Source organism: Gastrolobium bilobum, unplaced genomic scaffold, assembly GCF_033153095.1.
Source record: "Gastrolobium bilobum isolate Gb01-03AN ecotype WA unplaced genomic scaffold, APGP_CSIRO_Gbil_v1 utg7201, whole genome shotgun sequence".
NCBI classification, from domain to species: Eukaryota; Viridiplantae; Streptophyta; class Magnoliopsida; order Fabales; family Fabaceae; genus Gastrolobium; species Gastrolobium bilobum.
In genome coordinates, this window is record NW_026897562.1 from 272,855 (window position 1) to 300,627 (window position 27,773).

The window sequence follows — 27,773 nt, forward strand, 5'->3', positions numbered from 1 at the left end:
CCCTTGAGTACTAGAATTCTGATGTTGAGATTATCAAATACAGAAGTCATATAAACATCCCTGTTCTATACTACTTCTTTGATAGAAATAATTAACTCAGAAAATCTCAAATCAGCACATGAAAAATACTTCATCATATTAATCAAATCAACATAATATTATCATGGAGTTCCATTGCATTCAGACTACAAAGACTCTACTCAGACATGACTAAGGAATGAATAAGAGAAGAAGAAACAAACTTCATTTCCATGTTGAAAGTCTTCAATCTCCAAACTATTACAAGGAAATCCTAATACAAAAACTAAGAGAACTTAGAGAGAAGTCAGACTAAGTTTAAGAGAGAGAGAGAGTTCAGATCCCCCAAGATTCTGATCTAAGTGTCAAGGCTTTGCCTTATATAGTGTTACAATTAAAAACAGAAAACTTATGTGGGCGCTAAAACGTCCATAAGTGGCCATTTTAGCGTCCACGCTTTACGTATGCTCAACTGCTTTTAACTGATTTCAACGCTAAAACGTTAAGGAATGACCGTTTTAGCGTCCAAACTTGGTGAATGCTCAACTAACTTTAACTGACTCCAACGCTAAAACGTTTGATTTGGACGTTTTAGCGGTGAAGACCAGAATCTTTTTCCACTTTAGGGCGCTAAAACGCATATTGCAGGCCGTTTTAGCGCCCAAGACCAGCAATTTTCCATCTTCTTAGTGTAGCAGCGCGCTAAAACGCTCTGTGTGGACGTTTTAGCGCTCATCACCAGCAAGTTTTGGCCTCTTCCTGTAACAGGGCGCTAAAACGCTCAGTGTGGACGTTTTAGCGCTCAACACCAGCAAGTTTTGGCCTCTTCCTGTAACAGGGCGCTAAAACGCTCAGTGTGGACGTTTTAGCGCTCAACACTTAGGCAATTTCTTCTCTTGAGCTCCAGAATCTTCTTCCTTCTCCAGTTGTCTTTCAAGCTTGCTTTTCCTACAAGAATCATACAAATTTCCAATAAAGCTCTTGAACTTGTAATTGAGGACATCTTAGGACATTAACCTTGTTTTTCATCATTTAATCACACAATTTGATCCTAATTCCTGCTAAAAACCATGATGAACTAAGGGTTCATCAACTCCTCATCATCAGAAAATAGCAGATCAGATCCTGGGTCATCAGTAGGTAAGGGGTTGTACTCAGCATCAGCATCCCTGTCCTCATCCATAGCAGAAGTATCACCGGCAATCTGATCATCATCAGCAGTGGCATCAGCAGCAGTCTGAGCAGAAGCAGCAGCAGCAGAAGGCTGGGCAGGAGGAGCAGTATCAGTAGTCACACCCGCAGTAGCCAAAGTATCATAATAGGTGCGGACATCTGCCTCAAATGCGTCTCCTCCTCAGAATGTGGGTAAATAGCAGGCTGGAATACAGCTGGCTCCAAACCCTAAGCCTCACAGATATCGGTCATCATCTTTATCATATGTGTCTGGAATGAGTGCTGACTCGTCTGTATGAACTTGAGACGGCGGCGTAAATGACCCAATCGAATATCATTGTTAACCAGCCACTGCTCCCCAGATCTAAGCCTTTGTTCAAGCTCAGAATCCTCGTCAGTCATGGACTTCCTGCCAGGTCGCAATCCAGAGGGTCCTTCTCCTCCAATTTTCAACTGCTGTCGGATCATCTTTGCATCAATTGGAGGATGCAATTTGATTGGCACCCCATTATCAGTAACATCTACTCCAGCTTTCTGGCATAAAAGCTGAATCAGATAACAGTGACCCAAAGCAGAAGTGCTGCTATCAGAATGAGCTATATCATATATACTATCTTGAAGAAGAATGGGTAGCTCCACCTTCCCTTTAATCATGATGGTATGGATCAAAACAACTCTCATCAATATTACCTCCGCCTGGTTGGAAGAGGGCATGACATTAGAAACCACAAAATGGAACCAGACTCGGGCCTCACCATTTAGATGCCTCAACCACAACAATTTAGGATTGACGTTATCTTTGGTCGTCTCCCATGTTTCAGCAGGCTTGGCTATGGTCTGCAGAATAGGCTCAGCTGCCCCCATCTTGGTCCAAGTTTCAAATTCTGGGTCCTTTCTCCTAGGTGGTATTTCAATCTTCTGCCAGTTCTTCTTAAAATCACAGCTGGCATGGTCAATATAATCACAGTGCCTGATCTTTAGAAGCTTCTGTATGGTATGGGCGTCATATTTTACTTTCTTGCCCCTCACCCAGCTGGTGAAAGTCCTCTTACCACCCTGGTCACCATTATATGCATTAGCAAAAAATTTCCTTGCTATATTAGGGTTGCTGTCCACCAGAATCTCACCTAAAGTAACCCAGTCCCTTTTTACCAACTGGGACTAGAACTCAGGATATTCATCCTTCTCCAGGATGAACTTCCTCTCCCTCACGAATGGTCTGGAAGAGGTTTTGGCAATGTAACGAGCCTCATGCTCAGCACTCCTCCAAAAATGTGCATCATAGGTAGGAGGTGGAGGTGTAGGTGCAGAAGGTCGAGGTTCCCTGGACCTCTTCTTTCCAGACTTCTTGGGGGGAGGTGTAGACATGATCCTGAAAATCAACATAATTAATCAGTATAGCATTTGAATTAATGGATCCAATTCCCAGATTTAGAATGGAATTAATGGTGGAATTGGATCCAAAACATTTGAATTGAATCAAGCAAATACCCCACAATGCCCATAAATAGACCCTTTTAAATATGCATGCAACAGGGCCTGGGCGCTAAAACGTTCACACTGAACGTTTTAGCATCCTGGCCTTAAACGTGTAAGAAACTGGACAAGCGCTAAAATGGTGGTTGACCAGCGTTTTAGCGTCCGTGCTTTTCTGGGTAAGAACTAAACAAGCGCTAAAACGTTGGGTGACCAGCGTTTTAGCATCCTTGCTTTTCTGGGTCAGGCATTTTAGCAAACACCTTGTGTGCGTATGTGAAACTTCATTTGTGTAAAACGTGTGGGGATGCCTCTTTGCCCCAAAAGAATTGAAAAACAGCATGAATTCACTTACACAAACATACATTAATTAAGATAAACATGTAACTATAAATGTAGTTCATGAATTCAAATTGGTGGAAACCCTAGGCAATATGAAATAAAAACGTAAATTATTCATAAGGATAGGGAAGAAGAAGTTGTGAATACATACCTTGTTATGTGAAGGAGTGAATGGAGAAGTGAGATGCAAAAACAAAAAGCGCGATTTGGAGAGGAGAAGAGCAAATGAAAGAGTGTAAACTAAGAGTGAAGAGGAGTGAGGGAAAACCGTGTATTTCAAATTAAGTGACAGGGCGCTAAAACGGTGGTTTACCAGCGTTTTAGCGTCCGTGTCCAGAGAATTGCGCACACGTTGTGCAACATCGCGCTAAAACGGTCATAAGGGACGTTTTAGCACGGTTGACCAGAGTGCTTGCATTTGATTTAGTGGGTGAACGCTAAAACGGTCAGTATGAACGTTTTAGCGCTCACGACCAAAGAGTTTCATAGTGATGCAACTCTTGGACCGCTAAAACGTCCAGAATGAAAGTTTTAGCGCCCAGCACTTGTCAAAAATTTCTCTTAAGATTTGCAAAACTTGTTCCCCTTTTCTTCTTCATTTATTAATGGGGTATGAACATTAAAATTACATACCTGGTACAATAGGTTGCCTCCCACTCAGCGCTTGTTTAACGTCACGAGCCTGACGGGTATGATCTATTTTACCTCTAATAAGGCAACTGTCAGTAGTTGCCTATCCACAACACTTCCAACATACAACTTCAACCTCTGACCATTTACTGTAAAACTTCTGTCTGAAACCAAAGAACTAATTTCCACAGCCCCATAAGGTTTCATGTCTTTCACCACAAAGGGTCCAGACCATCTAGACTTTAATTTCCCTGGAAATAGCTTCAACCTGGAATTGAACAGAAGAACTTGATCCCCCACCTTGAAATCCCTAGGTGTGATTTTCCTATCATGCCATAACTTGGTCTTCTCTTTATATAAACTGGCACTTTCATATGCTGAGAGACGAATCTCATCTAATTCATCTAGCTGTAGTAATCTTTTCTCTCCTGCTTCCTTTGAATCGAAATTCAGAAATCTTACAGCTCACAAAGCCTTGTGCTCCAATCCTACTTGCAAATGGCATGCTTTCCCAAACAACAGCTGAAATGGAGACATTCCAATAGGAGTCTTGAATGTTGTTCGGTATGCCCACAGTGTGTCATCAAGTTTCTTGGACCATTGAGTCCTAGCATTCCCAACAGTCTTCTCCAATATTCTTTTCAATTCCCTGTTGGAAATTTCAACCTGACCACAAGTCTGTGGGTGATACGGAGTGCTTATCTTATGCCTCACTCCATACTTAGCCAGAGCATACTCCACCATCCTATTATCAAAATGAGTTCCCCCATCACTGATTATAGCTCTAGGGACTCCAAATCTTGAAAATATATTCTTTCTCAGAAAAGCAATCACCACCCTGGAATCATTGGTTGGTGTGGCTATGGCCTCAACCCATTTGGACACATAATCAACTGCCACCAATATGTACTTGTTAGAGTAGGAAGATGGGAAGGGTCCCATAAAATCCATACCCCAAACATCAAATATCTCCACCTCCTGTATATTATTCAAAGGCATCTCATGTCTCCTGGAGATATTCCCAGTCCTTTGGCAGTTGTCACATGCCTCCACATACTTCTTAGCATCTTTATAAAGAGTGGGCCAATAGAAACCGCTCATCAATACTTTTGCTGCAGTTCTCTCTCCTGCAAAATGTCCACCATAAGCAGAACCATGACAATGCCACACAATACATCTTTCTGCTCCTCCTCTGGAATACATCGTCTGATCACGCTATCTGAACACCTGTAAAAGAGATATGGCTCATCCCAAATGTATCTCCTCACATCATGTAGAAACTTCTTCCTCTGTTGCCATGTAAAATCCTTAGGCATCATCCCAGCAGCTTTATAGTTGGCAAAATCAGCAAACCATGGTGGGGTACTAATGGATAGAACTTTATCCCCCACCATCTCCGTAACAGCACGTATTGCCAGTACCTGTTCATCAGGAAACTCTTCTCTGATCACTACCTCTGGTCCTTCTTGAAATTCTTTTTCTGTAATCCTGGATAAGTGATCAGCTACCAAGTTCTCAACCCCCTTCTTGTCCTTGATCTCTACCTCAAACTCTTGTAGGAGTAACATCCAGCGGAGTAACCTGGGCTTGGCATCCTGTTTGCTTAACAAATACTTTAAAGCTGCATGGTCAGTATAAACAATAACTTTTGACCCTAGCAGATATGGCCTGAATTTGTCAAATGCATACACAATAGCCAGTAATTCCTTTTCTGTGGTAGTGTAATTCCTTTGTGCTTCATTTAGGATTTTACTGGCATAGTAAATGACATGCAATAATTTATCTACTCTTTGGCCTAATACCACTCCTACAGCATAGTCACTGGCATCACACATTAATTCAAATGGTAATGAAAAATCAGGTGCCATCATGATAGGTGCAGTGGTCAACTTTTCTTTCAAAACATGGAATGCATGCAGACATTCATCATCAAACATAAATTCTTGGTCCTTAACCAACAACTTACATAAAGGCTTGGCAATTTTTGAAAAATCTTTAATAAACCGCCTATAAAATCCTGCATGACCAAGAAAGCTCCTCACACCTTTGACATTAACAGGTGGAGGGAGTTTCTCTATCACAGAAATTTTTGCCCTATCCACTTCTATTCCTGTTCTAGACACCTTGTGCCCAAGAACAATTCCTTCAGTCACCATGAAGTGACATTTCTCCCAATTCAAAACCAGATTACAATCTTGACATCTTTTTAAAACAGAATCCAAATTTTCCAGACATACATCAAAATTAGAACCAAATACAGAAAAATCATCCATAAAAATTTCTATGCATTCTTCTACCATGTCAGAGAAAATGGAAAGCATGCACCTTTGAAAAGTGGCAGGAGCATTGCATAAGCCGAAAGGCATCCTCCGGTATGCGAAAATTCCATATGGGCATGTAAATGCAGTCTTCTCCTGATCCTCTGGGGCGACAGCTATCTGATTGTAACCTGAGTAGCCGTCCAAGAAACAGTAGAAGGCATGTCCTGCCAATCTTTCCAACATCTGGTCCACGAAGGGAAGTGGAAAATGATCCTTCCTTGTTTCCTTGTTCAGCCTCCGGTAATCAACGCACATTCTCTAGCCAGTGATTGTCCTTGTGGGAATCAATTCATTATTCTCATTTTTCACCATAGTCATCCCCCTTTCTTACGTACTGTTTGAACAAGACTCACCCAAGCACTGTCTGAGATAGGATAAATCATTCCAGCATCAAGTAGCTTCACAACCTCCTTCCTCACTGCCTCTTTCATAGTGGGATTAAGTCTCCTCTGTGGTTGCCTCACTGGTTTGATTTCCATTTCCATCAATATTTTGTGGGTGCAAAAGGAAGGATTGATACCCTTAAGATCTGAAAACTGCCATCCAATAGCCATTTTATTCTTCTTGAGTACCTTAATCAACTTCACTTCTTCACTCTCAGATAACATTGCATAGATGATTACTGGATATGTTTGATCATCCCCAAGGAACACATGCTTCAGATTTGAAGGTAGTTCTTTAAGCTCTACCTTAGGCGCTCCCTCGGGAATGTCATCAATCTTCTTTTCAAGCTCTTCCACTTCTGCTTCCTCTTGGTAATCTTCTGTACTTGTCTCCTTTTCTAATATTTCTTCCTCAACTGAAAATTCTTCTTCTCTACTCACTTCTTCCACAACCTCCTGTATCACATCTAATCTGAAACAATCCCCCACATCAACAGGATGTTTGATGGCTTCAAAAACATCAATTGTAACAGTTTCCTCATCCACCCTCAACAGCAACTACCCCTGTTCAACATCTATCAGAGATCTTGCAGTTGCTAAAAATGGTCTTCCCAACAATAGAGGACTTTCAGTATCATCTTCCTCCATGTCAAGTATCACAAAATCCACAGGAAAAATAAACTTGTCTACCTTTACCAGGACATCTTCAACCACACCTTCAGACTTCTTAATAGATCTATCTGCAAGATGCAAGATAAGATTAGTTTCCTTCAGGGTGTTGATTCCCAAGGCTCTACATACCGTCAATGGCATCAGATTTATGCTGGCCCCCAAATCACAGAGTGCCTTCACCACTTCCACATCTCCTATAGCAATAGAAATGCTGAAGCTTCCTGGATCTTGCAATTTTGGTGGAAGCTTCTTCTGGATCAGGGCACTACATTCTGCTGTCAGAGCCACTGTTTCACCATCATTCAATTTTCTGTTCTTAGTAAGGAGTGTTAGTATATAAATTTAAGTGAGTCTAGATTAACATACTAAAAGATGAGAGTTTTATAACAAGTGATTTGCGCTCAGTGACTAGAAAACAGAAGAATGTACAGTTACGGGAAAACCGTAAAAAATATATTTAAGCTAAGTGGGCTTGTGGAAACCCTTAGTAACTTATAATAATCATAAATATGGCTTGGATGAGTTGAAAATAATCTATGTTACCTAAGTGAGCCGTACATGTGATTCTAAGCTATGTAATTAATTGAAGATTTAGGTAGCTTGTAATAATGCACTAAAATACGTAATTATGTAATAATTGGTTTAGACTTGTAATGGGCATATTATTGGCATATGAGTATGAAAAGTGGAATCATTAAATGATCAAGTCGTGGATATGACTCTATTAATTAATATGTAATTAATGATGTGAATGGTTCCTACTCTAGGTGTGCCTAGAGAACCGTGCACTTGAGGATTTTGTTGGAGCATACGTATACTATTGGAGTGTGGGCTTGTGCTAAGCTCACTGAGGTAAGCTCCTAGTTCAAGTTGACTCCTCTCTCTTGTGGCCCCACCATGATGGTGGATATTATGGTTGTATTGTATGAAAGTATATGGTATGTGCATTCATTCACATTCATATAGATGTTATATGATCTTGATGTTATGATGATGCACTGATGATATATGTTATGAGGATCCTGGCCAGAGATCATGGTATGTAGGCTGCCTATGACTTGACTCTGGGAGCTATTTTAATATTGAGGTTGTGTTGACTGTCTATGGCTTGACCCTGGAAGTCACACATGTGTAACCGTCTATGGCTTTGACCCTGGGGTTACACAAGGATGATATGATGATGCTATGTTTATGTTGTATGCCTGTATTATATGCTTTATATCTGACTTGTCATGCAGGAAGTGGGCTTAGGGGTTAGAGGATCCTCTATGAACCTTGAGCTTACTGAGATGCTGTTATCTCACCCCGTTTGGGGACATCATTTCAGGTATCCAGAGTAGTGGTGATGCTTCTAGGGGAAAGGCCCCTGCATTGGAGTAGTTGATGATGTAACTGATGATTTTATATAATGTTTAGACTTGATGTTGGCATGTAGACTTGTTAACATGCTTAATTATTTTATGGAGATTATTGTATGTATTTATTTAGGCTCATGATTGTATCCTTAGAGCCATGGATTATTTACTGATGCTTTCATACCTTGAACTAATATAGACTTGATGCATGTATTCAGTTAGTTTGGGCATGGAGCCTTATTGTTTGTATTGATCTATTGAGGGAATTGCAGTCCGTGTGGGACTTGCAAGCTATCTGTTTAAATTATTGTATCAATTAGGTTATCTATATGTGTGGGACCATATTCTCAATTATCCGAAATACAGCCGTTATGTTGTCCATGAGACTCCGTCAGGACTGACACTTGATGTCATATCTTGATGGTCAATGGCCATTAATACTAGCCCATGGAATTAATTAGTAGATGTATGTTTAGATTTACACTTTCGCAGTATCTCACATGAATGTTTTTAGAAATATTTCATAAAAGGCGTTTGGAAAAAGTTTACTCGTATTTTTGTAAAACGTCTTATTATTCTTTTAAAATAAAGTCTTTTGCTGTGAATGCCAAATATCATGTATGTTAACAACCGGAGTACTACGGGGTATTACATATGTAAAGTATGTAAATGATATAGCTTGAAATGTAAGTAATGCATAATTCAATGCTATATGTATATGATGATGAAATTCAAAGGAATGGAATACACTATTGTATGTCTTTCATGTAAATGCTTGAATTGGTCAATTAGGTACCATAATGATTTGAGACAATCCCTTAGATCAAAATATAATAAGTAACTGTCAATATTAATGCTACCTAGTATAGCAATCGATTTAAAAAGCCCATAACTCACTCAATTCTCAACCAAATGGGACAGTGAGGTACAAAATTGAAGCTTATAATGTCTAACTTCATGTCCTAAAACATGGGAATTTTCTGGGTTAAGATTCATTCCCAATTTTCAAGAGAGTGACCAAGTTCCAGATTCACAGTTTATCCTGACAGATTCTGGACAATTTTGTAAAGGCCATATCTCCCTTGTTTCTTAATCAAACAGAGCCTACTATATATCATTCTAAAGCCCCATAAGACTAGTTTATTCGCTCAAAATTTTAGAATTTTCTTGGTAGCGAAACGCTCCCCGCTCTGATTTGAAGTCGCTGCCCAATTTTCTGGAAGTTTGGTTTGAAGACGTTGGCTTAGAATGGGTGTAACTTAAGTTATACAAATCCAAACGAGGCTTATAATATGTCATTGGAAAGCTCAAGATGTCTAGAGTAACATAATAAGATATTAGAATTTATGATGAAGATTCGAAGTCTAAATTTTAGAAAATGTAATGGTTGTTCAATGTTGGTAAAAATACAATGTATGTTTAACACTATGTTAGCTTATGGGAGCTACATGGTGGATGCTATTAAGTCAATGGGAGATGTTTTCGTGTAATGTATGTGTTATAATTAAAGTATTTGAATTATATGAATACAAAATTAATTTACGAATAGAAAATAAAAGAAAAAGTTAGTCCATATTTTTAGATAAATGTTAAGTTTAGCTTATCATTCAAATATTAAAGCAAAGTTAATTTTTTTCGAAGTAATCATAATGAATTATGTTGCGCTTAATACCATATGCAATGATAACAAATCGGTCTAGAACGGGGTGATACAAATATCTTGTTATTTTTTAATAAAATGATATCTTATGATTTTTTTAATATTTTTAATTTTTTGCAATCTTCCCTCCAATGGTATTAAACCCGAACCGGTTATCAACTCGGTCGAGGTACCGATTCAATAGGTCACTAGTTCAACCAATGGGTCATTACTTGAACCGCATGACCTAGATAGATGTATATAAATTTACATTCTATATTCAAAATTTCTTTATCTAACTTCTATGTTGTCTAACAAAATACATAATTATGTCTATCTAAAATTATCCAAAATTATGTCTGGCAACAAATGGAAGGATTAGTTTGCAAAACAAGGCCTTGGCATGGAAAATGATATTATCATCTTCAACCAACCTTCTCCTCAAAGTATCAGTTTACTGGATAAAGATTTACTTGCTTTTCATAACTATAGAACTCTTGCATCTTTATATTTTCTAATTATAGAAATAAAAAGAATTATCCATAGTGTCAGTATTAAAAAACAAAATTAATATCACTTTTCAAATTTTAAATTAGCTCCCCCATGTCTTCTATATATATAGGGACATGATCCTTTAACATTGATATCAAACAAAAAAGTTTGACACCAAATTTCAACAATTGATTTTCGTCAATTAATGATTATAATTGTTATGCTCACGAAATCAATATTGCGAAATAGACAAGTATACCGTTCGTTTCAAGTAATAAAAATGATAAGTAAAATATCATCCCACGAGGATTAATGCACCAATGACTACTTTTAACTATTCCCTTTTTAATTGGAAAAGAAAATTGATTTCATTGTGAAAGTGGTCGGTTGTTTGTAATTTAAAAACAGAATTTTAAAAACAATACTATTTAAAAGCATGCAAGAGTTTCAAGTATATCAAGAAAATATGAGAGTTATGAAAAATTGTAAAAGAACTGTAGCCAGGATGCACTTCACCTCTGATCCTCACTTATATTCCTAAATTTTATTTTATAAATAACTAGGTTATTAGCTCAGACAATTCATTATTTTTCTATAAAATAGTTGAACCCTAATGTCTTAGTGATTTCAACCCTTGAACCCAATTAAAATCCTAGTGTCCTAGTAATTCCTCTTGAATTAAGCATAAAGCGAATGAATTAAAAGTCCGCAATCTATGTAATCCTATGTCTAGGTCATGCATAAATTCTTATTCTACCCTTGTCCAAATTAAAACTCCAATATGTCTATTATGAGCCATAACCCTCAAAACCCTGTAATAGAGCGATCAATTCTATCAAAGATATGGAAGAATTAACACAGACAGAATAAAACTAACTAACTAATTAAATTATAAAAACAATATAGAAAATATAAAGGATTCACATTGGGTCTGTGATCCCAACTAAAAAAAAAATTTAGCCAGACATATCTGATTCTAACAAATTAAAATAGTAAAAAGAATTCATAACAAGAAAAGAAAAGAAAAACATGAAGAAGAAAGATCAATGGTCTTCAATCTTCAAGTTCTCTGAAATCCTGATCTCTCACGTGAGTCTCCTCCTTTGAATATTATTGCCTCTGTCGAATTGTGAATTTGTGTTTCCAAGAGATGCTTTATAGGGATGAAACCATGTCTTTTAATTTTCCATAATATCTTCACTAGAATCTCATATCATATCTTTGATCCAATCCTTCAAATCTTCCTTTTTTTTAATTTAATGGAAAACTTACCTTAAAAATATTCAAAGGAAGATTTGATAAGATCTTCAATGATTCAGAAATCCAAAGCAACTCTACATGATATCTCCAATTTATCTCTTTATTGAGCTGAAATTTACTGCAAAATATAAGAAATCTTATGAGAATATTATTGAGAATAAAATAACAATTTAATTATAATTCTCATAATTTTTAATTACTTTTAAATCAATTTTATGCTCATATTGACCCTTAATACATAGTAAATTGGAGACTCATCAACAATTCCCATATTTAGACATTGTTGTCCTCAGCAATAAACTAGAATAAACACTATGAAGCAGGAACTTAACCTTGTGAGAAGAGACACATAAAATTCAAGTATAATATCGCATCAAACCAATAATTTTAGAGCTGAAGCTCATTAGAGTACTATGCTAAGCATGAATGATTTTCAATGTTGAGAAATTGAAACAAGACTTTTCATTTTCGAAAAGGAAATTAGAAACTAACTTGAATACCCCTCTCTAAGATAAACAATACACTCAGCACTCAAGTGTTTGCGGTATAATCACTCAATCTATCAGTGTAATAGTACTACCATAGGCTTGATCTTATTCACAAATTCCTAAAGATGATGAACGTAAATAACATGCAAAAAATGATCAAAAGGTCTTTGCAAGGTTGTAATTTGGCCTGGTTTGGGGTAGGAATATTTGGAAGGTAGCTAATTTTATTGTGAGATTGAAACACATTTAATTTAATTTAAGCCTCAATCAACTCTCATACAATGATTTCACTATTTTTTTCCTTTCAATTCATGATTTTTATTCCTTTTTCCCCACCTTTTTCATTCTTCCTGCTAATAATTTATAGCAGAAATTTTCTTTCACTATTTCTTTCTTTTCCTTTGCACATCCTTTCTCAGACAGATTTCTTTTTCCTTTGAGGTACTATTTTTCTTTTCACCACTTAACTTTCAATAGAGAACTTCACCTTAAATTTTCTTTGATCAATATTTCAATCTCATTTATGGTTGAGTCAATAAGAATATCAGCTAAGTAATTTATAGGAAATTGAACAAAAAATCAGTCTAAGGCTCAAAGGGGTTAGCAATGGAAAAAAATCTTTTCAGGTGGGCTATTTGGCGAAGTGGTTAACAAGAACAAAAATGCCTTTATCATTTCAACTCATGCATGCATCACAGACAAACAGATCAAGTTCTAGAGTACCACTACAGTAAGGCCTCTAAAAAAAATTAATTGTTTAGGTTCAAACCTCACAGGCTTTGACATCAAGCTAGAATCTAATTCCTAATTTTCACATCAAAGCTTTATCTAAAAATTCTCATAAAGAAAATCACACAAACGAACAGTCATATTCTCTAGATAATATTCAATGCAATGTCGTGACAGAAAAATTTATTTTGAATTCTCACAGTTTTACTTGTGGCTCCTATAGTTTATTCAAATTTATTAACCAATTCAGCTCATGCTATTTTGGGAAAATATTCAGAGACACCAGTACCAGTAGTTTAGTTGATAAGCTCTAATGATTCGTTAGCAGGGATAGATCGCTCAAGGGAGCAACTCGAGATATAAAAGAGAAAACTAAAAATAATAAAATAAACTAAAATAAAAATCTTTTTTTCTTTTCAAAGGTTTGAGATATCTCCTTTGAATTTGAAAATTGCTAGTGAGCATAAATATTCCTATGTGTGTATTCCTCAGTCAAAGCATAATATGCAGTCAATTCTCAGATTTAAAACATTGTTGTCCCCAGCAATAATACTAAATCAAAAGATTTGTGCAAACTAAGAACACACACCTAGATCAAAACAAGATATTGATAACACGAGAATATCAACAGGAATTATCAAAATAAGAGTATATATCTGCATATAATACTAAAAGAAAAGAAAAAATAAAAATAAAAATAAAATCTAGGAAATGAAAAAGAGATGGTGATATGATAAGAAAATGTGTGGTGCTCACTCAGAAGTCTCTGATCAATGGTGATATCATCTAGTGCTGCCTGAGGCCTCTTTTGTTTTGTAGTTGTACTCTGAAAATCAGAAAAGTCTCAATGACATGAAAAATTTAGCATGTAAGTATGACAGACATATACCAACCAATTCTCTGATTTATTGTCAACAATAAATCACAGCAGTCTAATCAGTATCTTATGCTTCCAGTTCTGTGCTATGCTAACACGCCATTCTTACATGACATCATAGGAAACTTGAATCCAATCTGGTGGTTCTTTATGTTATCCAATGGATAACAAAACTATTCTTGCATTCATCTCAACGAGGAAAGCTTGGACTAACAAATCAGATGTGGCATATTGACCAAAATTGGTGATGTCAATTTTATATTTATCTAAAATTATTTTTATAATAAAAATAAAAATAAATCCCCAACACCATCCAAAACCACAAAGCTAATTTGCAAGGCAATTACCACCACAACTAATACTCAGTAGAATGACAATAAAGGAAAAAAAGAATGGGTAGGTGGTTGATGAATGAAAAGAGAAAGAAGCTAGACGGTGATTGAGGACCGATTTGGAAAAGAATAAGGCTGTGAGAAAATTAAGGAAGAGGGGGAAGTTGTGGTTCAGATCGGGCGGTGGGGGTTTATGGAGCGGTGGTGGCTTGGTTTGTGACTCACGGTGGAGCTAGACGGCGGCGGTGAGAGGGACGGTGGTGATTGAGGATGGTGGAAGGGGCTTGCTGGTGGTGAGGAGAGCGGTGGAGATGGCTGCCGGTGGTTTGTAGATGGGGTTGAGGCGTGGGTTTGGTTAAAGCAAGAAAGAAAAAAAAACAATGGTTGTGGGTTTGACGAGGACATAGGAGGTGGCATGACCATGACAATAAACTTGGAGGACATACAAGGTCTTGGAGGCCCAATGACAAGAGCAAAAGCTAAAAAGGCTAAAGAGGCTCTAAATCTCTTGGTGACCACTTTACTTAAGACAAGCCCAAGTCTAAAGGAAGAAGAGCCCAAAATGATACACTTAATTAAAATTGAAGACCTTGAAGAATAAGCCTCAATGGATATGCATGAAGGCTTTATTTTACTTGGCCCAAATTCTGCACTTAATTTTTTATTTTCTTATATTTAGTTAAACTTTTTGTAATAAGGCTTATTGGGCTGGATTATTGGGTTGTCTATCTTCTTTTATGTGTAAGTACTTTTAGGTTAAACTCAATATGGTTGTTGCCCACTATATAAGGGAACACCATGGCTTTTGAAGACAGATTTGGAATATCAAGTTAACCTATTTTGGTGAGACTAGTTCTCTTGGGTTCTTTTGAGAATCTCTGAACTTATCAAGGGCATCAATCCTTGTGGCGTTCTTGGGCTTATCAATTCTTTCGAATTGTGGCGCCTACCTATAATCCTTAAACTCCAATTTCGTTCTATATTATCTTGGATTCATATCTCTCGAATTTCTTATCCTTTTCCGGTGATTCTTGTGCCAAAATCGTGATTCAGGAAGCCATCTTTCACCTCGTTTTGGAATCACCCAAATCCGAGGTCTGTAGCGTGAGATACGCTCTATTCTTAACAGGTCGTGTTGGTGGATGAATTTGGGGTTAGAATTCCATTCCTAGTAGATCCATTCCTCCATTCCTATTGGGGATCATATCATGTGGTATCAGAGCTCAGTTCTAGGATTGGAATTGGGTTTGATTTTTCTCCATTGTTTCCATCAATTCTGATCACACATTTGGTAACCCTAATCCCTTGTATTTGTGTTTTTAATTTTGAATTGTGCAATTCTGTTTTAGCCTTTGTTGTTGGTTCCTAATTTGTTCCTTTGATATTCTGTTTGTTTCAATTTCTTGTTGTGTTCATAATTTCTGCACTTGTGTTCTTAAGGTTCGTCCTATGTTCATCATTGTTCTTGATTTTTAATCCTTTCAATCCTTGTTCCTTGAGTAGTATGTTGTTAGTGTGTTAAATAATAGCTTGTTTTGTGGAGAATCCAATCAAATTCAGTTTAGCATTACTGCAATCTGAATTTTTCATTCCAAAATTAAAAATTCCATTTTATTGAAGCATCAGGTTTTATAAAAAAAAAAAAAGAGTTGAAAAAAAATATATATATATGCTATACAGCTACTTGTTACACACTCCTACTCTCAAATCAGGTCCAAAGTGTCTTCCTTGAATAATTCCTTCAATTTGTTTTGGTTTTCTTTGTTTTGCCTTCTTTGACATATTTCCAATTTGTCATTACGAATTCTTGAGTTTGGGATTGTACTCTTGAGTGTTATTGGAGATTCTGTTAAGAACTTAAAGAGAGCTATTGAGAGGAAAAAGGCAAGAGAGCACATTACACAAAAGCCTAATAGAGAGCAACAAACACGAGTGATACATTTTAAGAGTGTAAACACGTGAGCGAGTGGTGAGTTCCAATTTCTTTTATTCTTGTTCTTTTCCTTGAATTATGGCAGGTGCAGGTGGTGAAGGTAGCCCTCCTCGTGAGAGAGAAAACAGGTTGCTAATCGATGCCATTATGGATCGAATGCAAACGATGATGAGGGAGCAAACAGAGGACTTATATGAGAGAATTGAGCACTTAGAAAATCAAGGGACTCATGATGATGATGGAGGTAGAAGAAGGGTTGATAGAAGGAGAAGAGATAATGAGGATGTTGCTAGAGAGGATATAATTAAGGGGGTGAAGCTTAATATACCATCTTTTAAAGGAAAAAGTGATCCGGAGGCCTATTTGGAGTGGGAAATGAAGATTGAGCATTTATTTTCATGTCACAACTATACTGAAGAAAAGAAAATGAAGGTGGCAGCCATGGAGTTTAGTGATTATGCTCTTATTTGGTGGGACCAATTGCAAAAGGAGAGGGTAAGATATGAAGAACCATTGGTGGATAGTTGGATGGAGATGAAAAGGCTAATGAGAAGAAGATTTGTTCCTTCCCATTATCATAGAGACCTTCACAATAAACTTCAACGGCTTACACAAGGTAACAAGAGTGTAGATGAGTATTATAAAGAGATGGAGGTTTCCTTGATTAGAGCAAATGTTAGTGAAGAACGGGAGGCTACTATGGCACGTTTCTTGCATGGACTGAATAGTGACATAAGGGATGTTGTGGAGTTGCAAAATTATGTGGAGTTGGAGGATTTAGTGCATCAAGCTAGTAAGGTAGAACAACAACTCAAGAGAAAGGGTGTCGTGAGGAAAAACTCTTCTAATTTTAATTCTTCAAGTTGGAAGGACAGAAATAAGAAGGAGGGAGGTACTTCATCAAGCAACCCCACTGCTACACCTCAAAGGACTCAAATTAAGTCCAATGAGACCCCTAAGAAGACAAGGAATAGTGAAATAAAATGTTTCAAGTGTTTGGGAAGAGGTCACATAGCTTCAGAATGTCCAACTAAGAAGACTATGTTACTTAAAGGGGATGGAGAGATTACTAGTGAGTCTTCTTCAGATTCTGCCTCACATGATGATGAAGATGAGTATGACGAGGAAATTATACCGGAAGGAGATTTGTTTATGGTAAGAAGGATGTTGGGTAGCCAAGTAAAAGACATGGATGATAGTCAAAGAGAGAACATTTTTCATACTAGATGCCTTATCCAAGGAAAGGTATGTTCTTTAATTATTGATGGAGGGAGTTGTACCAATGTTGCAAGTGCTAGAATGGTGTCTAAATTGGGCATGGAAACCAAACCTCACCCGCTGCCATATAAGCTTCAATGGCTTAGTGAGGATGGTGAAGTGACCGTAAGCAAACAAGTGGAGGTGAACTTCTCCATAGGAAAGTATGATGATACAGTTTTATGTGATGTGGTACCAATGGAGGCTTGTCATTTGCTTCTTGGGAGACCTTGGCAATATGATAAGAAAGTTATGCATGATGGTTACACCAACAAATTCTCTTTTGTGCATGAAGAACGCAAGACTATTCTTGCACCTTTGACTCCAAGAGAAGTTAGTGAGGATCATTTGAAAATGAGAGATAAAAGAAAGCAAGAGAGAAAAGAAAGTGGAGAGAAAAAGGGGAAAGAGGGTGGAAGAGAGCAAGAAAAAGAGAGAAAAACACAAAATTTGTTTATAAAAGAAAAAGAGGTGAAAAAGGCTATACAATTGAAAAAGCCAATGCTCTTACTTTTGAGTAAAGAGTGTAATAATATCAAAGATGCCAGTCCTACTAATTCTCTTCCAAATGAGGTTTCTTCTTTGTTGCAGGAATTTGAAGATGTCTTTCCCAAAGAGGTGCCTCATGGACTGCCTCCTCTAAGAGGCATTGAACATCAAATTGATCTCGTGCCGGGAGCTGCATTGCCTAATAGGCTAGCCTATAGGAGTAACCCCCAAGAGACCAAGGAGATTCTGAGACAAGTTGAAGACTTGATGAAAAGAGGATGGGTGCAAGAAAGCTTAAGTCCATGTGCAGTCCCAGTCCTTTTAGTGCCTAAGAAAGATGGAACCTGGAGAATGTGCACTGACTGTAGAGCCATCAATAACATCGCGGTAAAGTATAGACATCCTATTCCTAGATTGGATGATTTATTGGATGAATTGCATGGTGCTTGTTTCTTCTCTAAAATTGATTTAAAAAGTGGATACCATCAAATTAGGATTAGAGAAGGGGATGAATGGAAAACAGCTTTTAAAACTAAATATGGGCTGTATGAATGGTTGGTTATGCCCTTTGGTTTAACCAATGCTCCTAGTACCTTCATGAGACTAATGAATCATGTGTTAAGGGAGTTTCTAGGAAAGTTTGTTGTGGTTTATTTTGATGATATTCTGATTTATAGCAAATCCTATGATGATCATCTTGTGCACTTGAGGTATGTTGTGGAAGCACTAAGGCATGAGAAATTGTATGCTAACATGGAAAAATGTGTGTTTTGTATAGACTATGTTGTTTTTCTTGGTTTTGTTGTTAGCTCACAAGGAGTGCAAGTTGATCAAGAGAAGGTGAAATCTATTCAAGAGTGGCCAACTCCTAAGAATGTAAGTGAGGTGAGAAGCTTTCATGGCTTAGCTAGTTTCTATAGGAGATTTGTTAAAGATTTCAGTACCATAGCTGCACCCTTGAATGAAGTGATTAAAAGGCATGTTGGTTTTAAATGGGGTGAAAAACAAGGGAAAGCCTTTGCTGCCCTCAAAGATAAATTAACTCATGCACCTATTCTTGTATTGCCTAATTTTTCTAAATCTTTTGAGATTGAATGTGATGCATCTAATGTGGGGATAGGGGCTGTTTTGATGCAAGAGGGGCATCCCATTGCCTATTTTAGTGAAAAACTGAATGGGGCTACTCTTAATTATTCCACATATGATAAGGAATTGTATGCATTGGTAAGGGCTTTGCAAACATGGCAACACTATCTCTTGCCCAAAGAGTTTGTCATCAACAGTGACCATGAGTCCTTAAAGTACTTAAAAGGACAAGGCAAGCTTAACAAAAGGCATGCCAAATGGGTAGAGTTCTTGGAGCAGTTTCCCTATGTGATCAAGCACAAGAAAGGTAAGTCTAATGTAGTTGCAGATGCACTTTCAAGAAGGTGTGCTTTGTTCTCTACTCTTGAAACTAAGTTTATTGGTTTTGATCATATTAAGGCATTGTATGAGCATGATCCAGACTTTGCACAAATCTATGAAACTTGTGTGGATGCTGCTCAAAATAGATTCTTTAGGCATAATGATTACTTATTTAAAGAAAAGAGATTGTGTGTTCCTAAAGGTTCTATTAGGGAATTACTTGTGAAAGAGGCACATGCGGGGGGATTAATGGGACATTTTGGAATCCAAAAGACTCTAGACATGCTGCATGAACATTTTTATTGGCCACACATGAAGCGTGATGTACATAAATTGTGTGAAAGATGCATTGTATGTAAGCAATCTAAGTCTAAATTATTGCCTCATGGGTTGTATACTCCTTTACCTATTCCAGATTGCCCTTGGATTGATATTTCTATGGATTTTGTGTTAGGACTACCTCGGTCTAAAAATGGTAAAGATTCTATTTTTGTTGTGGTGGACAGGTTTTCTAAGATGGCACATTTTATTCCGTGCAAAAAAGTTGATGATGCAATCCATATTGCTGATTTGTTCTTCAAGGAAGTGGTAAGACTCCATGGACTTCCAAGAAGCATTGTCTCTGATCGTGATACTAAATTCTTAAGCCATTTTTGGAGGACATTATGGAGTAAGTTGGGGACTAAACTTCTCTTTTCTACTACTTGTCATCCACAAACTGATGGCCAAACTAAGGTAGTGAATAGAACTCTTTCTTCTCTTTTGAGGGCTGTAGTTAAAAAGAACATCAAGTAATGGGAACAATGTTTGCCCCACGTTGAGTTTGCATATAACCGGGCAGTTCATAGTGCTACTCATTATTCTCCTTTTGAAATTGTTTATGGCTTTAACCCTCTCACTCCTCTTGATTTGCTACCTTTGCCTAACAACTCTATTTTTCAACATAAAGATGGTAAGAGTAAGGCTGAATATGTGCGAAAACTACATGAAAGGGTAAAAGCAAACATTGAGAAAAAGGTAGAGAGCTATGCTAAGCAGGCAAATAAAGGAAGGAAGAAGGTACTTTTTGAACCAGGTGATTGGGTTTGGGTTCATTTGCGAAAAGAGAGGTTCCCTTCCCAAAGGAAATCTAAGCTTCAACCAAGAGGAGATGGCCCTTTCCAAGTGCTGTCCAAAATTAATGATAATGCCTACAAAATAGACCTTCCTGGTGAGTATGGTGTAAGTGCTACTTTTAATGTGGCTGATTTGTCCCTTTTTGATGCAGGAGACGAGGATTACAATTTGAGGACAAATTCTTCTAAAGAAGGAGGGAATGATGAGGACATAGGAGGTGGCATGACCATGACAATAAACTTGGAGGACATACAAGGTCTTGGAGGCCCAATGACAAGAGCAAAAGCTAAAAAGGCTAAAGAGGCTCTAAATCTCTTGGTGACCACTTTACTTAAGACAAGCCCAAGTCTAAAGGAAGAAGAGCCCAAAATGATACACTTAATTAAAATTGAAGACCTTGAAGAATAAGCCTCAATGGATATGCATGAAGGCTTTATTTTACTTGGCCCAAATTCTGCACTTAATTTTTTATTTTCTTATATTTAGTTAAACTTTTTGTAATAAGGCTTATTGGGCTGGATTATTGGGTTGTCTATCTTCTTTTATGTGTAAGTACTTTTAGGTTAAACTCAATATGGTTGTTGCCCACTATATAAGGGAACACCATGGCTTTTGAAGACAGATTTGGAATATCAAGTTAACCTATTTTGGTGAGACTAGTTCTCTTGGGTTCTTTTGAGAATCTCTGAACTTATCAAGGGCATCAATCCTTGTGGCGTTCTTGGGCTTATCAATTCTTTCGAATTGTGGCGCCTACCTATAATCCTTAAACTCCAATTTCGTTCTATATTATCTTGGATTCATATCTCTCGAATTTCTTATCCTTTTCCGGTGATTCTTGTGCCAAAATCGTGATTCAGGAAGCCATCTTTCACCTCGTTTTGGAATCACCCAAATCTGAGGTCTGTAGCGTGAGATACGCTCTGTTCTTAACAGGTCGTGTTGGTGGATGAATTTGGGGTTAGAATTCCATTTCTAGTAGATCCATTCCTCCATTCCTATTGGGGATCATATCAGGGTTTATGGATCGGTAGAAAGGATGGGGAGACGATGTGGTTTGGTGAAAGGAGATGGCTATGGTTGAAGGTGAGGGCTGTCGGTGGTTAGCTATGGATGATAGAGGAAGGTGACGGTGGTTTGGAGTTGTGGATCGATTGGTGTGGCTGGGTTTATGGTGGACGATAGAGGCTGTGGAGGTTGTGGTCGCCGGTGGTGGAGATGGGTTTATGATGGTGGCTGGGGTTGTGTGGGGCGATGTGGATGAGGGTTAGAAGGAGGAGAGATGATGGGTGGAGTGGTGGTGGCTATGGACCGAAGATAATATGAATGTGGTTTTGGTTTTGGAAGATGGTGGTGCGGCGGTGGATATGGCTTTGGGTAGTGATGTGCCACGGTGGTTGTGGTTTGGATGGGGCGGTGGAGGTTAGTTGTGTTGTGGTTGCTGGCAGTTTGGGTGTTGATTATGGTGATGGGTTTTGATAAAATAATGAAAACAAGAAAGACATTGTAAAAGAAGTAACAAACGCCAGATAAGAGAAAATTTGGCATGAAAACCCACTTTGAAAATTTGGCATTGGCGTATGATATGCCAAATTCGCGTGCGAGCCGCGAGCGGAGATAATATCACTTGATTTTGGCATAGCTTACGCCACTTTGGCGCACGAGGCACTGACGAGGAGATGGTCTCTTCCAAACAAAAGCCACTGGATTTAGGCGTATGTTACGCCAATATGGAGTATGAGGCGCGGACACTCCTTCACAAATTCTTCACGAAATTTTCACAACCATATTCTTAAATTAAAATACACCATCTCTTAATCAAATTAAATAAAATAAATAAAATCATAAAATAAACTAAAAATATTAAATTAAAATAAACCTAACAACATAATATAAAAGAAAAAAAATTTAAAAAATAAAATAAAATAAAATATAGTAAAAGAAAATAATTTTTTAAAAAAAATAAAAAAACAAAATAAAATAATAATAATAAATAAAATAAAATAAAATTGAAAATCTTATTGGGTTGCCTCACAATTAACGCTTTTTTACGTCGCGAGCCTAAAGTACCCCTTGTGATTATAGTGGTTGGAACTTGGAAGCACGCTACCATTGATGACCCAGTCTTCTTGGTCCAGTATTGTGTCCTTCCATAACAATCATATGTATGTGGATGAGGATAAGGGTTCTCAGGAACTTTAAACTTAGTCTTCACATGTTTTTCTTTGCTCTTAGACTTTTCCATCTTAACCATTGGCTTGTGTTTTTCATGCCGCTGATAGACTTCCTTCTTGTTCCCTTGCTCAACCTTTTTCTCTGCAATGTAGTTAACTTGATCTTTAGGTTGAGATGTAGGCAATGGAGCTTCGTTTGTAAGTACCTTGAATGTTGCTTGCTCTCCATCCACGGGCATTATCAATTCACCCTTAGGTACATCGATTAACGCTCCTAAGGTTGCTAAGAATGGCCTCCCAAAGATCATAGGCACACTGACATCTTTATCGATGTCAAGAATAACAAAATCAACAGGAATTAGAAATTTGTTTACCTTGACGAGCACATCTTCCACAATACGATGTGCTTGCTTTGTTGAGCGGTCGGCTAGTTGAACATTCATCCTCGTTGGCTTTACTTCATCAATTCCTAGCTTCTTCATCAGGGTGAGGGGCATCACATTTATGCTGGCACCAAGATCGCATAAGACTTTCTCTATAGTCGTCTTGCCGATGGTGCATGAAATATTGAAGCTCCCTGGATCCTTCAACTTTGGAGGCATGTTTTTCTGTATGATTGCACTACACTCCTCTGTTAGCGTAACAGATTCGTACTCTGTGAGCTTCCGCTTCTTAGATAATATCTCCTTCAGGAACTTGGCATACGAAGGCATTTGCTCCAGAGCTTCTGCAAAAGGAATGTTAATTTACAATTTCTTAAAAATATCTAAAAACCTGGCATGTTGTTGCTTCTGTGCTTGCTGCTTTGACTTTATGGGATATGGTGGTTTCTCAAAGTGAGAGAAATATCATTGCTTCTTCTGAACTATAGGAGGTTGCTCTTTTGCTTTTTCCTTGCCTGCTTGAATGTGCTCATTCTTGCCTGTAGAAGCTTCAACTTCATCTTTCTCTAGATCCTCGCTTTTAGTAGTGACTGCATTGCAGTGCTCCCCTGGGTTGATTATGGTGTCACTGGGGAATGTTCCTGGATTTTCCTCAGCTAGCTTCCTAGAATTTTGCCTATCTGATTCTCCAAGTTTCGAATGGAAGCATCTTGATTCTTATGATAGGCTTTTGTCTCATTTATGAAAGCATCAATGGTCTGGATATGGCCATTGACGGTTTTAGAAAGCTGCAGCATCGCTTTCTCCAATTCAGACGACTCCTTATGTGGAATAGGAGGAGGTTGTAAGTAATTGTTGAATTTGTAATCCAAACCTCCCCCTTGAATTCTCCTTTGGAAGTTGTTCCCTAGAGCATTGTTCTAGTTTCTATGGAAGTTCTATTGTGGTCTTGGATCATACCAGACTCCATTAACTTGGAGTGCATCTGATCCTACCAATGTGGGGCACTCGTTGGTCTCATGCTCTCCTTTGCAATAGTCACAGATAATTGAATTAACTTGAGCTATAGAAATTTTCATCTTGTCCAACTTAGCATTCAAACGGGCGAGCTGTTGAAAGATAATCTTGTATTCAGCTAACGCCGCATCATCATTCCCCAATTGCAGAAGTCCCTTCCTCGGTTGAACTGGTTGAACTACCATCGATGCATTCTCATTTTTTGCCATGTAGTCAATCAGCTCTAAAGTTTGAGCTGCTGTCTTCTTTCCTATGGTTCAACCAGCTGCACCATTGATAACCATTATGGAATTTGGTGTCATCCCATTGTAGAAGACTTTGACTTTTTTCCGTCCGGTAAATCGTATTGGGGCACTTTCTGATCAATTCTTGAAATCTGGTCCAAGCTGCACACAGAGTCTCTCCTGGCTGTTGAGTGAAGTTGGTAATTTCATTAACCAACTTGTTGTATTTCTCCATGGAAAAGTGCTCTGCGAAGAACTTGGTTGCCAGATCGTCCTATGTTCTGATGTTGTTGGGAGCTTGTCTATCCAACCATCTGAGAGTTTTCCCTGTTACAGCAAAAGGGAACAATCTCAGTCTAATTGCATCATCTAATACCCCATGATGCTTGGAAGTGTCGCAGATTCTTAGAAATCTGTCCATGAAATCATGGAAGTCTTCATAATCTTCCCCGCCAAACTGAGTTTTCTCCACCAATTCTATTGTAACACCCCGTAGTACTCCGGTTGTTAACATCATGATATTATAGCGTACACAACGAAAGATTTTATTTAAAGATTAATAAAACGTCTCGTAAAAATACGAATAAACTTTTTTCAAAAACATTTCTAAAATGTTCACGTGAGATACTGCGAAAGCTTAAATCTAAACATACATCTGCTAATTAATCCCATGAGCCAGTATTAGTGGCCATTGACCATCAAGATATCACATCAAGTGTCATTCCTGACGGAGTCTCACGGACAGCATAACAGCTGTATTTCGGATAACTGGGAACATGGTCCCACACATACAGATAACCTAATTGATACAATAATTAAAACAAATAGCTTGCAAATCCCACACGGACTGCAATCCCTTCAATGGTCAATACAAACAATAAGGCTCCATACTCAAATTAACTGAATATATGCATCAAGTCTATATTAATTCAAAGTATAAAAGCATCAGTAAATCATCCATAGCTCTAAGGATACAATCATGAGCCTAACTAAATACATACAATAATCTCCATAAAATAATTAAGCATGGTAACAAGTCTACATGCCAACATCAAGTCTAATCATAACATAAAATCATCAGCTGCATTATCAACTACTCCAATGCGGGGGCCTTGCCCCTAGAAGCATCACCACTACTCTGGGTACCTGAAATGATGTCCCCAAACGGGGTGAGATAACCACATCTCAGTAAGCTCAAGGTTCATAGAGGATCCTCTAACCCCTGAGCCCACTTCCTGCATCACAAGTCAGATATAAAACATATAATACAAACATACAGCATAAACATAGCATCATTATATCATCCTTGTGTAACTCCAGGGTCAAAGCTATAGACGGTTACACCTGTGTAACTTCCAGGGTCAAGCCATAGACAGTTACACCTGTGTGACTTCCAAGGTCAAGCCATAGACAATCAACATAACCTCTGTATAATACAGCCCCCAGAGTCAAGTCATAGGCAGCCTACATACCATAATCACTGGCCAGGATCCTCATAACATATATCATCAGTGCATCATCATAACATTAAGATCATATAACATCTATATGACTGTGAATGAATGCACATATACATCATACCATATACTCTCATACAATACAACCATAATGTCCACCATCATGGTGGGGCCACAAGAGAGAGGATTCAACTAGAACTAGGAGCTTAGCACAAGCCCACACTCCAATATAATACGTATGCTCCAACAAAGTCCTCAAGTGCACGGTTCTCTAGGCACACCTAGAGTAGGAACCATTCACATCATTAATTACATATTAATTAATCAAGTAATTTTCACGACTTAATCATTTAACGATTCTACTTTTCATACTCATATGCTAATAATATACCCATTACAAGTCTAGACCAATTATTACTTATTACATATTTTAGTGCATTATTACAAGCCACTTTAATCTTCAATTATTTACATAGCTTAGAATCACATGCAAGGCTCACTTAGGTAACTTAGATTATTTTCAACTCATCCAAGACATATTTATGATTATTATAAGTTACTAAGAATTCTTATAAGCCCACTTAGTTTAAATATCACTTTTATGATTTTTCCATAACTGTACATGCTTCTGTTTTCTAGTTACTGGGCGCGACTCACTTGTTATAAAATTCTCATCTTTTAGTATATTACTCTACACTCAATTACCTTTCCAACAAGATATCACATGCCTCATTTGGAGTTTCCTAACTCCGGTTATCACCATTTGAAGTTGGATAAGCAAAGTTGTTTGCCAACTCCGAACAGGGCCCTAAACATCCTTTACCATTTCTGTGATTATGGAAAATATATTAAACCAAATGTTCTCAAATTTTTACGAAGATAACTAGACACCTTTATCTTTAATTAGAAATATTATGAGCTTAATTTGAGTAAGAATTGAGGGAGAAACAATTCGTGGAAGTTGCAGCCATGTACAGCCCCTGCACATGGCCTCCATGTGCATTCCTTCCCCAAACAAACATACAGAACAAAATACATCTTCAATTGATACCAAATTTTGACACCACAGCCAACATCTCAACCTTCAATTTGATATAAGGCACAACCCTATATGACCTCTGTGGAGGGAGATATGTTCTCCCCAATTTCGCCTAAAAACTAGTTATTTAGCCTTAAATGTGTTTACTTAACAAACCTTAATTACTTTTGATTATAAATCCTAATTCACATTAATTCTTGGATTTTTCTATTATTAAGTCACATTATGAAATATCCTTAGTCTCATTATGTCATGATACTTAAATTTTACTAATTATTTAATTAGTGTACCTAAACCCTACTTTAGTCCAATTTTAGAGTTAAATCCTTAATTACTTTTGTTAATTAATCCCTACCCTTAATTAATCCCGTAATTCATCTTCTCCTTAATTTTAACACAACTAAACCCTTATATACCTTATGGGGAAGATTTGATGAGCTATTTTAATTAGGGTTTTTAGCCATTATTAAACATGATTAGTGAGTTTTACTTAGAGCTAACCCACCTAGTTAATCTTTCTAATCATTTTTCCACACTTAACAACTTAATCACATTTTTTTTATCATCAAACCTTATTATTACATGACATGGCTGAAATCATCAAGGGTCCATATAGGGTTCATGTTCATCTTTTCACATGAACAACACACAAAGGTCCAAACGTGGCACCTTTACTCATCAAATCCATGATTCCATGGTTCAAAACACACCCACCCTTAAGGATCATCATCAAACCATGACATTAAAAAATTTTAAACAATATTTCTCCAATACATAAAAAAATCACGGCACACACACAAGAAAAAGAGAGCCTTCTTGGTTTATATTTCTCAAATGGAGGCTTACATCTTCAAGGTTCCTCCTTTAGCTCAAGTCTCCACCTTTTTTTTCACTAAGAACACACCTTTAGGCAAGCACACACCTTCATGAACATGCTCAAGAGTTAGAGCTCAAGAACACAAGAAGAAAAGATGAGATTTTTCATGAAACATTCAAGAACACTTACCCAAAAATCAAAAGAAACAAGCAAGCAAGTGTGGTTCTTCAAGAGAGCTCAAGAACACAACTCCATGGCTCCATGAAGCTCCAA